We start from the raw sequence: 16,501 nt of genomic DNA, 5'->3' as shown, positions 1-16,501 counted from the left end.
ATGGAATAAGGATGGTAGTGGAGACGCAAGGAACTCATTTGGGAGAGTTGATGCTTCCCAGGGTTGGAGTCTGGGAACTTTTAAAGGGAGCATTGATAAAAATTGGAAGTTCATTCCATTTTCCACATAGAACTACCTGACTGTCTCGACATCTGCCTCAAATTCTTTTAAAACCTCAAGTCTGACCAGCAGAGGTGGATAACTTTGGTGCCCACATAAGTGGGCACATGAGCGCATAGAAGCTGGCTTACACTGGTCTCATGGATTTACCAAATGAGTTCCTGGAAATGGAGCTGCTGAGCCCTTGGAGCTCTGCCAGCCCTGCTCCCACGCAGGGCGAGTATGTCCAGTGTCGTCTTGGCCTGCTTGTTTTGTGGCCCAGCACGTAGCTTTAAACCTTTTTCTTGTAGATTAGGAAAATTGACAGTTTGGCATGCCTTTTTAAAAATTCCTTTTAGGAGCTGGGGATTTAGCTCAGTGGTAGAGTGCTTACCTAGGAAGCGCAAGGCCCTGGGTTTGGTCCCCAGCTCCGAAAAAAAGAACCAAAAAAAAAAAAAAATTCCTTTTGATTGGTTATGTTTACTGTTTGCCATGTTAAAATTTTTTATCTAACTTTTTTGTTGCTGAGGACTGAACCGTGGGTACTGTGCATATTAAACCATAAGTTCTCTACCCTGGAGTTACAGGGGTAACATTTCTGCCTCTGAACATTTTAATTTTTACTATGTTTATCAGTCTTTCACAGTGCTGTTCCCCTCTGGCCCCTCTCTCTGTGTGTATTGAAACTTGGGCCTCACTCTAGGGCCTCACACATTTGGCATGATTTTTACAACTATATCCCTCATCTGTAGGTATGTGTGCATGAGTGCAGGTGCCTGTAGAAGCTGGAAGTGTAGGCTATTGTGCAGCTCGGAGGTGAAGTAAATGCTGGTCCTCTGGAAGGACAGTTAAGTGCTCTTAACCCCTCAGCTCTCTCCAGCCCGGCAGTATTTTAAAATCCTTGGGTCAGATTATCGGACAGGTTTCATTTGTTTTTCCAAAGACTTCTTTGTAATACCCTGTCTTTGTGTGTGTGTGTGTGTGTGTGTGTGTGTGTGTGTGTGTTTTAATTTTGATTATTTTATGTATGTGAGTACAGTGTGGCTGTCTTCAGACACACCAAAAGAGGGCATCAGATCCCACTACAGATGGTTGTGAGCCACCATGTGGTTGCTGGGAATTGAACTGAGGACCTCTGGAAGAGCAGTCAGTGTTCTTAACTGCTGAGCCATCTCTCCAGCCCCCATGTTTTTTTAATATGAAAAAAATTATGGTTTTAATGTTTTGTTTTTAAAGTTTTTACCCTAGTGTAAAATATTAGGTACAAATTAAATCTAGTATTTTATCCAAATGTCATTTGGAAATATGCCATGTTTTATAAAGTCGTGATTCCTCTGGGTTTATCCCTGATCTGACTGTATCCACACTTGTCAGGTCTTTATCGTGTATCTAAATAAATGTCTGGTAGGAAGAGTAGTTTATTAAGGTGTAGTTTGCCTTGGTTTATGGGAGGAAAGGGTAATTGGTAAGGTCCAGAATGAGGTCAGTCAGGCTAGGCCAGATTTCTGCGTAGGCAGTGAATAGAGCAATGAGACTGCATGGTCCACACGGAGCTCTTCCTCATTCTTCTAGGTTGTGCTTCTGGCCAAGGAGTGAATATTCTGAGAGCTAATGTCAGTGATCATTCTGAATGGCTTAACAAATCACTTCACCTAGAGAAGGTTTCCCTCCTGCACTCTTGTCAAAACCATTTGTTTCTAAGTCTTGTCAACTGTGAGTCACAATGTTGAAAGTTAAAGGGCTGATCTTTAGACTCTTTGGGCGTATAAGGATTTTTTAAAAAATGCATGAGGGTGTAGTTTAATGTCAGAGTTTGCCTAGCCAATGGGAGGTCTTTTGCTTGATTCCATAGTACCACCAAGCCAAGCCAGAGAAAAAGTATCTGCATGTAGTGTCTGGAACAGACTGAGGCCTCTCAGCTTCATCACCACAAGAGGAGGACATGTTTTTATAGAAGTAGAGAGATGCAGGAGGTTTAGTAAAGAAGTACAAGGAGTTGTTGGCTGGTTTGGGGGTGGTGCAGGGTTTGGAAACCTAGTGTGGGAGTCGGGGCCTTATTTCAGGAAGCAGGGATTCTTCTAAAATGTTCTTGAGGAACGTGACTTAATTTGATTTTCAGTGAGCCTTGGGAATTTGTGGAGGAGGGTTGGCGCTCAAGAGACCAAGCAGTCTAGGCAAGTCCAGCTGCCCTGGCATTGCCCTGAGTGTCTGGGATCAGCCGCCTTGTGCTGTGCACTTGTTTTATGGACTCTTAGTGGGTAAGAGACAGAAGTCTCCCCAGCAGAGAGCCTCCCAGCCTTGAGGCCTTGGGCGCTCTGGCCACTCAGCATGATGAGTCAGCGTTTCCATTGCTTACACTCCCTAGAGATGGGGCTTTAGGAGGAAAGTGGCTGGAGTCTGTAGATAACCCAATCAAGCAGAATGGTTTTAGGAGAATTAGGGAGTACTGAGTGCTTACATTGCATCAGCAGTGTGTCAGCGGATTGGAGGCTTCGGGAAACATACAGGATGCCTCTGGGCTTAAGAGTATTAATAACAGGACTTGAATGAGCAATGCCTCGGGGTAGCAGCAGCAGGGCGTGTGGGCTCTGAAGCTCAGAAGAGAGCCAGCCCATGGTTGAAGATTTGGGGAAAGGATAAGTCACCAAGGGAGGTGAACTGAAGAAGCGATGTGAAATGGAACCCAGATAACATCACATTCGGGGACAAAGGGGGCCATTCAGGGAGAGCAAGAAGCCCGTAGAGGGCGGGGTCCTAGCCAAAAAGACTAGGTAGGAGGAGATGCTTCCCGCTGGCCGCGCATGAGCAGTGGCTGTGTCCATGCTCAGCGGTTTACCTAATCCGTGTCCTGGCCCTTCAGCTCTTAAAGGTGGAGCATGAAGGATAAGGTGGAGCTGGTGGAAGGCATCCCGGGAACTGCAACCCTGCTTCCTCCTCCCTTGTAAGCCAAGGAGTAACCTCAGGTTCTACCTGTGGAGCCAGCCACAGGGTTGCATTCCTCTGACCTTGACTGGGCCACATTGGCTCTTATCCCTTGTCACTTTCCTACTTCTGGCCTTTACCTGCCTGGGCTTAAGTACAAATATGTTTTCAAATGCTGGATATTCGAATGGTCTGCTCAGTGAATTTCCCTAAAGCCTAACTCATCCGTTGCCCTATAGACAGGGTGGTGTGCCAATGTTCACGGTGTTTTCCTAGGAAGGCGCCCAGCATGAAGGAATCCTAGCCAGAGGGAAGTGTGCACACCTCGGTGATTTGAAGTAAAGAGAAAGTTCTTTGAGTTTTAAAGTTTTATTTATTACAACTTTATTTTAAAAAGTTCTTCATGTGTACATGTGTATGTATGGGATGCTGTCAGAGGCCAGAAGAGGACATCAGATCCCTGGAGCTACAAAGGTTGTCTATGGATGGCTATATGGGTGCTGGGATCTGGGTCTGAGTTCTCTGCAAGAACACCAAGTGTCTTAACAACTGATCATCTCTAGATCCCCTTTGTCCTGTGTGTGCCCACACGCAAATACGTACACACACACACACACACGCTACTGTGGAGGTCAGAGAACACCCTACGGGAGTGAACTAAGGTGGTTCTGCCTGGTGGCAAGTGCCTTTACCTTCCTGAACCATCTTCCTCGTCTATATTCTTTGTGCTTTTACCTGGTCCCAACTTGTGGTGTTCTAAGGTTTCCTTATACTTGAACCCCACTTTACATCGGATGTCCTTACCTTTCTGTAGGCAGCTATTGGTTTTACCGTATCTTGTTTGCCTAGCTTCCATTTGTTAGCTTAGAGCTTAAGCCACACGTTTGGGTGTGTTGAGTACAAAGACTCTGAACCTGCATTCACTCGGATAGGCCCAGCCCAACAACTAGCCTGGGGGCACTGTGCTTTCTCCTTTCTGCTGTCTGTTTACCTGTCAGCCCCTGAGCCATTCCTCAGGTTCTCTTCACAGAAACAGTCCTTCCTGCAGACTCCACATGCTGTGTGCAGGAAGAGGTAACAAAGATGAAAACAGAAGAACAGAGGTAAGTGTGACCACAGTGACCTAAAATTCTTACGTGAGGCCAGGCATGGTGGCGCACACCTTTCTTCTCAGCACTTGGGAGGCCCAAGGCAAGTGGATCTCTGAGAGTTCAAGGCCAGCCTGGTCTACATAGGGAATTACAGGTCAGCCAGAGTTATATAGTAAATCAATCTCTCTCTCTCTCTGTCTCTCTCTCTCTCTCAAAAAATCCTTATGTAATTAGAACATATTTCTCTTGGAAATGGGAATCACGAAAGAGCCAGTAGTTGGGCATCAAAGAGTGGGCATAGCTGGAAGCTTGAAGGGTGTCCAGAGGATCCACTGTCTGGTATTTCAGAGCTCAGGCATTCTGGCCAGAAGGATAGAGTACCCCACCACTTTTAATTGGCTGGGGACAAGAGCCGTGTGTGTGTGTGTGTGTGTGTGTGTGTGTGTGTGTGTGTGTGTGTGTGTTTACTATTTTGCTTAAAACAACAAAAACAAGGAAACATTTTTGAAATCATGTGGAGCTGGTACACACCTTTAAACCCAGCACTTAGGAGGCGGAGACAGGCAGATCTCTGAGCTGGAGGACCCCTAGGACCACACAAACAAACACTGTTTTGAAAAAAACCAAAACCAAAACCAATTTCTATGAGAATTTCATGCATGAGTACTTTATTTGCATAACTTCCTCCCCTTCTCCCTGCTTTTGCTCCTTCCCTGCTCCTTTATTCCCTCCCAAGTTCATGACCTCCTCTGTAATTATTATTGTTACATTGTGACATTTACACTATTGCAGACTATGTCAACTGAAATTTTATTTCTCAGAAATTTCCACATTTGCAGAAACAGTAACAGTGTACCAGATCCAGATACCATAAACTGAGATTAAATACTAATTCCCTACAGGTGTATCCTTTGTGGGAGTTGTGATGTTACAATACTTAATCCTTTTAGACTCATTTCTTTCCTTTTTCTTTCAAGACTCACATGTAGACCTGGCTGGTCTGAACTCAGAGATCTGCCTGGCTTTTCCTCCGCAGGAGTAAAGGCACATGCCACCACACAGTGCTCACATTTTATTTAAAATTTTTATTTTGTCTTTTGAGGAAGGTAATTCCTTGGGAGAATAAAGCAAGATGGGTATAAGGTGTAGTCCAGCCTGAACTGCCTAAGAGACTCCTAAACCCATAAACACCCAAAGAATTGTCGCAGTTGAAATCTTTCCAACTATTCCACTAATGTCCTTTAAAAATATATTTTGTTATTGTTTTTGTTTCTTGGAAACAGGGTTTCTTTGTGTAGCCCTGGTGATGACTCTGTAGACCTGGTTGGCCTTGAACTCATAGATCTACCTACTTCTGCCTCCTGAGTGCTGGGAGTACAGGGGTACACCACTATGCCCAACTACTGGTGTCCTTTAATGCTGTTTGTGGAGTTAAACTTTCTATGTCGCCTCATGGCATATACTGAGTCCCATCCATGACATAAATGTCCTAATCCCATCTCTGAGCTTCAACTCTTTTTGGGCTCCTGAGTCCCTGCACTGATCTCTGCCATGGGCACCTCCGGTAACTCCTGCTTAACTACTGGAGTTTATCACTGGCGTCTAGATTAGCGATTATGGTTTTTTTTTTTTTTTCTCAAGTTAAAAACAAAATTGAGGGCAAGGAAGATTGGCTCAGTGGTTAAGAACAGTGACTGCTCTTCCAGAGGTCCTGGGTTCAATTCTCAGCAACTGCACATCAGCTCACAAATATCTGTAACTCTTAACTCCAGTTCCAGGGATCCAACACCTGGTCTCTGTGGGCACTGCATGCATGTGCACAGACATACACACAAGCAAAACACCCATACACATAAAATGAATAGACATTAAAAAATAGAACTGGGAGATGGCTCAGTAAAGTGCTTGTGTCGCCGTGTAAACACTGGAACTGGAGGTTAAACTTGAGAACCTAAGAAAGCCAGTTGCAGGGGCTGGGAGGTGGCTGTGGTTAAGAGGGCTGTGCCCTCTCAGAAAATCCAGCACTCAGGGTAGATCGCACCCACCATAACTTCAGCACCAGGGACATCGGGTGCTTTTGGCCTCCATGGCAAGTACTCATGTATGTAACCACACACAGCCCTATATGTGTACCCATAATTAAAGAATAAAGGCTGGTTGCATTTGTAATTCTAGCACTGAGGAGGTAGAGACAGAATCCTGGGCCTCCCTGGCTAGCCAGGCTCCTTTGTATGGTAACCCAGTGAGAGACCTTGTCTCAAAAAACCTGGTGGAGGGCTGGAGAGATGGCTCAGTGGTTAAGAGCACCTACTGCTCTTCCAGAGGTCCTGGGTTCAATTCCCAGCAACCACATGGTGGCTCACAACCATCTGTAATGGGAGCCAATGCCCTCTTCTGGTGTGTCTGAGGAAAACTCAGTGTACTCACATAAAATAAATATTTAAAGAAAAAAACGTGGTGGGGCAGGTTTAATCCCAGCATCCAGGAGGCAAAGGCAGGCAGATCTTTGTAAGTCTAAGGCCAACCTGGTTGCCAGAGTTAGTTCCAAGGCAGCCAGGGTTACATGATGAGATACACCCTAATTTAAAAAAATCTCATCTTTGGGAGCGAGGGATGCTTGAGGCAGACTCACTGTAGCTTAGACTGGTCTCAAAGTCTAGCTCCTCTGCCTTAGCCTCCACAATGCCTGGGGAAGGGAAGGGGGGAGGAAGGGAGAGTACGTTTAGTGCATAATTCAGACTCATACCTTCTAACTAAATGGTACCTGCATGTGTCCGATAAAGATTAAGTTCAGGTTATGGTAGAATCGCCAGACTGTCAGGTACCCACCAGTTCTAGCCACAAAATTGCTGAGTGGGGCCTTTGACCACTGAAGAGTGGAGACAAAGCCCCGTTTCCTTGCTTGTGTCATGGGAGTTCTTACAGATCGGGCTGCACGGTGAAGACCACAGCAGTGGAGCACAGTGTGTGATCAAAGCAGACACATGAAGAGGTGAGCAGTGGGGCCAGCAATTGACTGGACTGCAGGCTGAAGGAAAAGATTTGCCGTGTCACTAATTGGCAGTTCAGTAGAAACTGAATCAAACTATTATATAAAGCAGGATTTAAAGAGAAACTGCTTTATTGTCCAATGGCTTAAAATATCTTTATATTTTAATTTATATTTAGTCAAAAGAAGAGGTGTGTGTGTGTGTGTGTGTGTGTGTGTATGTGTGTGTATGTGTGTGTTTGTGTCTGTGTGTCTGTTTATGTGTGTTTTCCACTGTGCCTGGTTGAGGATATGTGACATCCATATCTATTTGAAAATAGATTAATTCCCCAAAACACAAGGTTTCACTCTTAAGTCACATACTGCACAAATGATCTCCTTTGAGGTCTAGGTGAGGAGAGGGGAGGCCTAGCTTTTGCCTGTGAGCTGAGTCTTTTTTTTTTTTTTTTAATGTGTTTATTTATAATACACTGTAGCTGTCTTCAGACCCACCATAAGAGGGCATCAGATCTCATTAAGATGGTTGTGAGCCACCATGTGGTTGCTGGGATTTGAACTCAGGACCTCTGGAAAAGCAGTCAGTGCTCTTTTTTTTTTTTTTTTTTTTTTCTTTTTTTGGTTCTGTTTTTTTTTCGGAGCTGGGGACCGAACCCAGGGCCTTGCGCTTCCTAGGCAAGCGCTCTACCACTGAGCTAAATCCCCAACCCCGAAGTCAGTGCTCTTAACCACTGAGCCATCTCTCCGCCCCGAGCTGAGTCTTATTTGACTCAGCCCGGTGCTGTTTTCATTCCTCCAGGAGGGTTGCATGGGACCTTCTCTAGGGCCCTTTGAAGTAATATTTCCTGGTTCTTTCTGGTTGCTTAGAGAACTGTTCCCCACACCCCATTCTTTCCACGATGGCTACTGTTCAACCTATACAATCTGTCTGTCTGTCTGTCTGTCTGTCTGTCTGTCTGTCTGTCTGTCTGTCTATCTACCTATCTATCTATCAATCATCTATCTATCTATAGCTTTTGTCGGGTGGGGGCTGGGAAACATTGAAGGGTGACCCCGGGAAGCACTCTACCCCACACTTGACTTTACCTGATTGCTTCACATACCTGCTACCTCCACAGAGTGTAAGACCATTGGCCAGACAAGCCCTGTGGGTGCAGCTGCCATATCTTGTGTTTAGGATCTGTTTCCTGCAAGCCAAGGGGCCTGTGGTTTATGTCAACACCTTTGCAATAAGAAGTAGGTTTGCTCCTCTCTCCATGTTTTCTCTTGCTTCCTGTTTTTTGCTTCTGTATGTATGTTCTAGTTATCTATTTTGTGATGAGTCATCCTAAAATTTAATGACTTAAAATTGTCACAGTTATTTAATCATTGTCTTACAGTTCTGATGGTCCTGGGGCTCAGCTAAGTTCCCTTACCTGAGGACTCTCATGAGGCTGTGATCACAGTGGCTGAGGGCACAGTCAACTCAGAGGCTTCCTAATTCACAGATCTGATGGTTGATACTGGCATTAAACTGGGGTCCTAAGTTAGTATTGTCAGTGGAATGCTTATATGTTTTTGACAAAGGGTCTGTGTGTCGTCATTGCATGGTGACTAGGAATGTCCTCATTCCAAGAGTGAACATAGTAAGACATCAAGATGAAGGGGGTTGCCTGACTGACATCAGAACCCACATAACATTCCTTCTATTGTATTCTACTGGCCAAGAGTCCAAAGGTCTACTCAGGTACAGGAAGAGGGAGAGATAGTCTTCTCAATGAGAGGAGTATCGCGTCATGTAAGGGAACACAAGATGCTATACACGTGGTCATATATGGAAAATGATCTGTCCCAGTCCAGTCTCTGACCCTGTCACATCTCTGCCAAATGTAAACTCTGTTCAATTCCTTCTCAAAGTCATGGCCTGGGGTTGGGGATTTAGCTCAGTGGTAGAGCGCTTGCCTAGGAAGCCCAAGGCCCTGGGTTCAGTCCCCAGCTCCGAAAAAAAGAACCAAAAAAAAAAAAGTCATGGCCTGACTGACATCAGTTTAAGGTTCAGGGTCTTGTCCAAATGCAGACCAAGATCCCTGGTGTGTCTCTTAGGTAAAAACTCTACCTCCTGTGAGTTCTCAATGGCTTTTGGCCTCAGCTTTTGGGAATTCACTTATTTGTGATGTAAGTGTGTGTGTGTGTGTGTGTGTGTGTGTGTGTGTGTGTGTGTGTGTATGCATATGCATATGCATGTGTGTGAGGCATAGGTGACCATGGCATACATGCAGAGGTCAGAGGGCAGCCTTGGCATCCCTCACCTGTTCTGCCTTGTTCGAGATGGTCCTTTCCCATTGCTATATAAGCCAGGCTGAGTGGCCCAGCAGCTTCCAGACACTCGGGTCTCTTGGTCTCAACTTGGGTGATCAGGCTGTGGGCAAGTCCCCTGTCTACTCTCTCCCAGGCCAGCCTTCAGGACTTTAGTTTCTTCTTGTGGGCCATTCTTCTTCTGTGTTCATCAGCGACTAATTCTCTTCCTGCGATCCTTGGGTACAGAAGTCTACAGGTCCAAAGCTTGCTTTTGTCTTTCTACTGTTTCTGTTCCTTGCAGTTCAGAACAAACACTAACAAAAAGTCATCTGTACATGTTACATGTTTCGGCTATAATTCAGGCTATCAGTTAAAACACACTTAGAATTTCTTTGTGGTACCCTTTCCTAGTTTGGGTTGGAATTGTCTTTAAAAATGTTTTGTAAAAAGGGGAGATAGCTATCTCATGATAGCTGGCTTTGTTGTATAGCAGAGGCTAGCCTTGACCTCACAGTCCTTCTGCCTCTCTGAAAGTACTGGGAAAACACAGGCAAACACCACCATGCCAGGCTCATTGGCCTCGCTTTCCCATGAGAGTCTTGGGTTTTATCTTTTCTGGAAACGTCCTGAGGTTTAGCAAGAGACCTCACAGATTTGGGCTTAATCTTTAGATCCTCTTTTCTGGAAATGCCCTGAGCTTTATCTGTGCCCAGATCTCACTTCCTAATTTTGTCACCACCAATCCTCAAAGCACCTTTACAAGGGGAAATAAATGTTTAGAACTTAGAATGTTTATATATTTTTTTTCTTTTTTTTTTTTTCGGAGCTGGGGACCGAACCCAGGGCCTTGTGCTTGCTAGGCAAGCGCTCTACCACTGAGCTAAATCCCCAACCCCATAACACTTTATTTTAACACATCCTTTGCCTCTTGCCTGTCATCACACTGAGAATCATATGGTAATTTGACACAAACATTGTGTCTTGAAATTTCTTGGATTTTGAGTTTGTATGCTTCCATACTCCATGCTACTGCAGAGGACAGTAGCTTTCACTATTATGTCACAATTTTACATATGTAACCATAATGCCACTGGATATGTAACTATAGCTTTACATTTTAGACTTATTAGCATTATGTATATGAATGTTTTGTCTGCATGTATATGTGTGCACCGTGTGTGTGTCTGGTGCTTGCCAGAGGTCAGTCGAGGGTTGTCAGATCTCTGGAGTTAGAGTTACAGATTGTTGTGAGCTACCATGCTGGTGCTGGGAACTGAGCCCCTGTCCTCTGCAAGAGCAACAAGTGCTCCTAACCACTGCTACCCCAGTCCCATTATCTCTTAGCTTTTGACAACACTTTCCTTTAAACCCTCAATACAGATTCCTCCAGTGCTAATTCTGGAGTAAATTATTATAAAAGTTGGGGGTATAAAATATTAACAATTTGATTTCTCAAATGGCTGTTGGGATTACCAGGGGTAGCTGGGTATCAAGAAGAGTGTTTCTTGGTCAGTCTTTCAGTGAGTATGTTACCTTGTGTCTGGAGCTAGCCTTATCTTCCATGCTCACATCTAGTGCCGGGTGCTGACCATTGGCTGGAAAACTTACACATGTTCTCGACATGAGGCGTGTTCTCCTGTAGTGTGGTAGCTAAGTTCCAGAAGGATAAGGTGATGTGGGTTATGGTGATGCATGCCTGCAATTCTAGCCCTTGGGAGGATGAGGCAGGAGGATCAGGAGCTCAAGGCCAGCCTTGGCTACATACCGAGTCAGGCTACAGGAACCCTATCTTAAAAATATCAACAATGAAACAAAAACAATAAAAAAAAATCAAGGTGAAAGGCACACATGAAGTTCTGATGGATTCAGTTGTGGAGGCCGCAAACCGTTGCTTCTGATGTAGTCTACAGGTAGAGGATGTCAAAAGAGTTCACTTAGGACTTTGTGTCTACCTCCCCACTCCTTCTCTGTGCTGGAACCTTATCAAGCTAAAACCTGTGCAGGTCTTTGTGTGCTGTCTGTGAGTGCATGTGGGCATCACTTCTCCTGTGTCTGGAAGACACTGTTTGTTGGAGTCACCCCTCACCTCTGCCTCTCACTGCACCTCACCTCTGCCTCTCACTGCATCTCACCTCTGCCTCTCACTGCACCTCACCTCTGCCTCTCACTGCACCTCACCTCTGCCTCTCACTGCACCTCACCTCTGCCTCTCACTGCACCTCACCTCTGCCTCTCACTGCACCTCACCTCTGCCTCTCACTGCACCTCACCTTCTGCCTCTTCTGCACCTCACCTTCTGCCTCTCACTGCACCTCACCTTCTGCCTCTTCTGCACCTCACCTTCTGCCTCTCACTGCACCTCACCTCTGCCTCTCACTGCACCTCACCTCTGCCTCTCACTGCATCTCACCTCTGCCTCTCACTGCACCTCACCTTCTGCCTCTCACTGCACCTCACCTTCTGCCTCTCACTGCATCTCACCTCTGCCTCTCACTGCACCTCACCTTCTGCCTCTTCTGCATAGATCCCCGAACTTGGAGTCAGGGTTTGATGAAGACAGTTCACTTCGGACTGGGTTCCAAAGTCTCTCCCTCTGCACATTATCACACAGTTCATTTTTAAAGTGGTAAATATTAACTTTATCCTTAATCCCTTGTGAATTTGTTATGGTTTATCAAAAAATTTCATCTCGTCATCTTAACATTTAATATAAAATTTATGTTAATTAAACTTAAATATTTAAAATACAATAAATAACCTGGTCACAGGAGAAACTATGATGGGACCAGTTTGGCCACCTGATAATCACCCTCTTAAGTGGAGACCTAAGGAACCAGGAAAAGAAACTCTTTTGGGTCGAAGAGTGCCTAGTATCCCCTTTATGTCACCACTGCACAGCAGGACAGTCGTCACTGAGTAGCACAGTGCCTACAGCTTGGAGGTGTGCCCTGCATTGAAGAAAGTGGAGCTCTGGAAGTTGGCAAGAGTAGGAAATACGGAACAGGAGAGAGCTGGGAAAAGGAACCTTGATTTGTGTGTATGGATTTATACAAGTCTGGGGCCAATCACAGAGATGTGCATGCAGAGAACGTTCACACAGCCACCAATGCCTTTGAGGGCTGAATTATGACACACACCGCAATTTGGGTTTCAGACCACGAGAAAGGAGTGTGCAGAGCTGATCTGAAGCTGCTTAGGCAAAGGTTTTGACACTGAAACCACAGAAAGCAAGATAAATAGTGAGTGACCTTGACTCACCATTGTGTGTCTTCCCCCACAGAATGGGGATAAATAGCTAAATAGCTAATCCCCTGAACCAGTGCACCAACAAATAAATCATTCCACAAAAGCCTGGGAAGTGTGGATAACTAAAAGAGAGATTCATTTCCAAGAAGCCCATCAGCCTGGTGACAACTCTCAAAGACCGTGTTTTTTTTTTTTTTTTTTTTTTTTTGTTTAGTTTAAAATGACATGTCTCTCTGTTGAATCATGTGTAATTCAGAGACTTGTGAAGTCAGTTTTCTTTCTTTAAACATGTGGGTTCTATATTTCAAACTCTACATCAGGACTAGCACCTCTACCCACTGAGCCATCCAGCCTACTCAGAAATGCAGCTTTCCAACCAACTTGTCAGTATCTCAGCTGAAGAGTCTTCTCTCTCCAACAGTTGTTCAATATGTTCTATAGCTTCGGTGAGAGACCTCATGAAACTTGTAACATTCGGGAGCTCCTGAACTCTGTAGATTTCCTTTACTTCTGGGCCTTTTATGTTTCCTTTACTTCTTGAGTCTTATGAGCTTCCTTCCTCTCTTCAGGAGAGCGAATTTTAGTTCAGAGGAACTAGGAAGAACTAGGTCAAGGAACAAAACCAAAGGAGAGAAAACAAAACAAAATTGACATTCTCCAGAAAATTTGATGGTGGAGAGAGTCTCTCACTATCGCTTTCAAAATGTTCAGGATCTAATTCAAATTACTTGTTATAAAAAGGATCTGGAAGATTGTTCTCATTCTCCAGAAAAGGGCAATTAGCAGGAATCAGTCGTGAGGTGGCTTGGTTACTAGAATTGTTAGACAAAACTAAAGCAGCTCTTAGAACTGTGTCCTACGAGGTGAAGACAATGAGTGGATACTCTCAGCAGCACAGTGGCTCTGCTGAGAACTAAGTGGAGAGTTTAGAGCTAAGAGAACAACGTCTGGAATAAGATTTCTCTGGGATGACTCGGTCATGAAACAGAGATGACAGAGGAGCCAATCATCAAGAAGAAAAGTGCCAAGCTGATGGAAACAGGGAGAAATGAATTAAAAAGTGACAAACAGGGGCTCTGCGGTCCATGGGACGGGGCAAAGTTCTGACAATGACATGACTGAAGTTCCCAAAGAGAACGAGGTGCAGGGTGCTTTTTGAACACATACTGATGGAAACTCCCCAAATTTAGCTCGGAACCAAAAAGTAACTCTCAACACGCTTGAGTTCTGGTCTTCCACCATGCCTGTTTCTATTCTTATTTTCTGCTTCACTGCCTGCGTTAGAGTTATTTAAGTATTTTAGGATCCCATTTTTAACCTTTCCTGTCTGTTTTTCAGGGAATTCTGCAGAATTTACCACAGACCTTCCACAGTCTGCTTAGGGTTAATGGTTTTCTCACTTAATAGTAAAGCTTTCCCACCACGTAGCATCCTTTGCTCTCTTTGGTTTTTATCTATGAATGTTTGTGTACCTACATGTCTGTGCACCACATGAGTGCCTGGTGCCAAGGAGGCCAGAGGAGGGCGTTGGACACCTTGGAATTAGAGGTAAAGATGGCTGTGAGCTGCCATGTGGGTGCTGGGAATTGCTCAAACCTGGGTCATCTGGAGAGAATCCACTGCTCCTCACCACTGAGCCGTCTTCTCAGGCCTCCTTTCTCTATCCTAGTCATACACTGAAAACTCCACCAGGCAATGTGCTGATTTCTGCTTTCCACTGCTAGTGCACACTTTAGCTGTTTGCTGAGAGGGCTCGGCACAGTGCCCGGGTGCTTCTGCTGCCTCTGTCTTTGTTTCTGTCACTGTGCCATCTTTTGGTATCGTTTTCCTCCAGCCTCAAGAAAGTTCCTTTAGCACTTTCACTTTTTATAAGACAGGAGTGACGGCAAAAATTCTCCTTTATCTTTCGTCTAAGAATGTCTTGGCGTGATGATTCATGCCCGAAATCTCAGCACTCTTGAGGTGGAGGCAGGGGGGTACCACGTTTGAGGGCAGCCTGGAGTACATAACAAGGGAAGTGAGGCGGACAGGAGCGAGGGAGAGGATTTTTGTACCTGAATTATTTGTTTCTTCTGGAAATAGAATTCCGAGTTCTTTTCTCAGCTTTTCCCACTTAGAGCAAGATTGGCATTTACTAAGAAAATGTTTGGTATAGATTGACACGCAGGTCCTTAAATGCTCTACACATGCCGTTCTGTTGCCTTTGCCATTTTCATCCCCAGATAGAAGACCACGGTCATTCAAGCAGTTCCTACCATACCCTATAATCATGTCTTCTGGAGCTCTTCTGTATGTAACTGGAAGTCTCTCTCTCCCTCTCCCTCTCCTTCTTCCCTCTTCCCCCTCTCCCTCTTTCTCTAGGTTTTGAAGACAGAGTTTCTCTGTGCAGCCTTGGCTGTCTTGGAACTAGCTCTGTAGACCAGGCTGGCCTCAAACTCATAGAAATCCACCTGCCTCTGCCTCCTGAGTGCTGAGATTAATGGAGTGGGCCACCTCTGCTCAGTCTGTGGTTTATTTACTTAGTCTTTGGTTTCAATATATACTTGTCTCCTGGCTTTATTATGTTTACCTGTCAGGGTTTACACATGCACATGCACACATGCACACATGCACACGCACTAATAAACAAATGTAAAAAAGTTAAGCAATAACACACTAGCCAACAAAACTGGAATGACCACACCAATTTTAGGCAAATTATTAGCCTTGAAGCTGTGTTGCAGGACTAGAGACAGCAGAGCAAAGACTAGCAGAGACCAGTCCAGAATGAGTCGCAGCAATTCTAGGTGCATATGTGTCTACAGAGAAGGACTCAAAACACACAACAGGGCAAAAAAGATTCCCTGATACAGATAGACAGAGGGACAGACAGATACACAGTAGCATTTGGAAACTGCCAGTGCCCTCCCTGCTGTCAGGACTGGAAGGCAGAGGTCAACAAGGATGTGGCAAGTCTGAGCAACACCGGAAAGCTTGATCTAATTAGTACTGTGGTGCAGGCTCTCAAACTACCAGGAGGTGCAGTCTGCAGCTCCATATGGACAACTCACCAACATGAATCCTGCTCTGAGCCACAATGCTTAACAAATTATAATTAACCAAGGTAACTGTCTCTCACTATAACTGGATAGAATGAGAAATGAGCAGCAGAAAGCTATCTCAAAAGTCTTCCAAATATTAGGAAATTATGCAATACATTTCTATTTCAAGTCTCAAAGAGGAAGTCTAATTGGAAACGAGAAATATTTTGAAATGAAGGGAAATGAAAATACACCTCTAGACCTTTTTTTTTTAAAGCTACAGTCAAAGTGGTGTTTAGTCACTAGCTCCTACGCGCTGTAAGGGAGAACCAGCGTTGGTGGGCAGTGGTTTCCATCCTGTGGGGTAATTGATTGCACCATGGAGAGATGGTTTCCTGCACCAGCGTGACGTCACCGAGCGCTAAGCTGGGAAGAGAAATATAGAACCGACTCTCACAAGTTGGTACGGGCTGGCTCCAGGACACCACTGCTTGTGGGAAAATTACAGATTAAACACTTAGATTAGAAAATATGAAAACTTACATAAAATATGATCTCTCGTCTTTAGAAAGAAAGAAAAAAATTAAGAGCAAAATAAATCGAAAGCAAGAAGAAGGAAAGGAGAAGAAACAAAGGTGAATCTGGGGACAAAAGCTATACAGAAAACCAGACAACCCAAGAGCTGGCGGAAGACCAGTGAAGAAATAATTAACATAAAAACATAAAGGAGGACATGCTTGTAGACACTACTCAATAGTAAATGGCTAAAACTTATTCAAAGTACGCTATTTGGATTGGAACAGTTTTGTGCTCACACATTTGACAACGTGGACGGGCTTGTAGTGAAAGATGCTACTAGA

The sequence above is a fragment of the Rattus norvegicus genome, chromosome 10 (assembly GCF_036323735.1).
Source record: "Rattus norvegicus strain BN/NHsdMcwi chromosome 10, GRCr8, whole genome shotgun sequence".
Classification (NCBI taxonomy): Eukaryota; Metazoa; Chordata; class Mammalia; order Rodentia; family Muridae; genus Rattus; species Rattus norvegicus.
Note: the sequence above shows the minus strand (reverse complement) of the source record.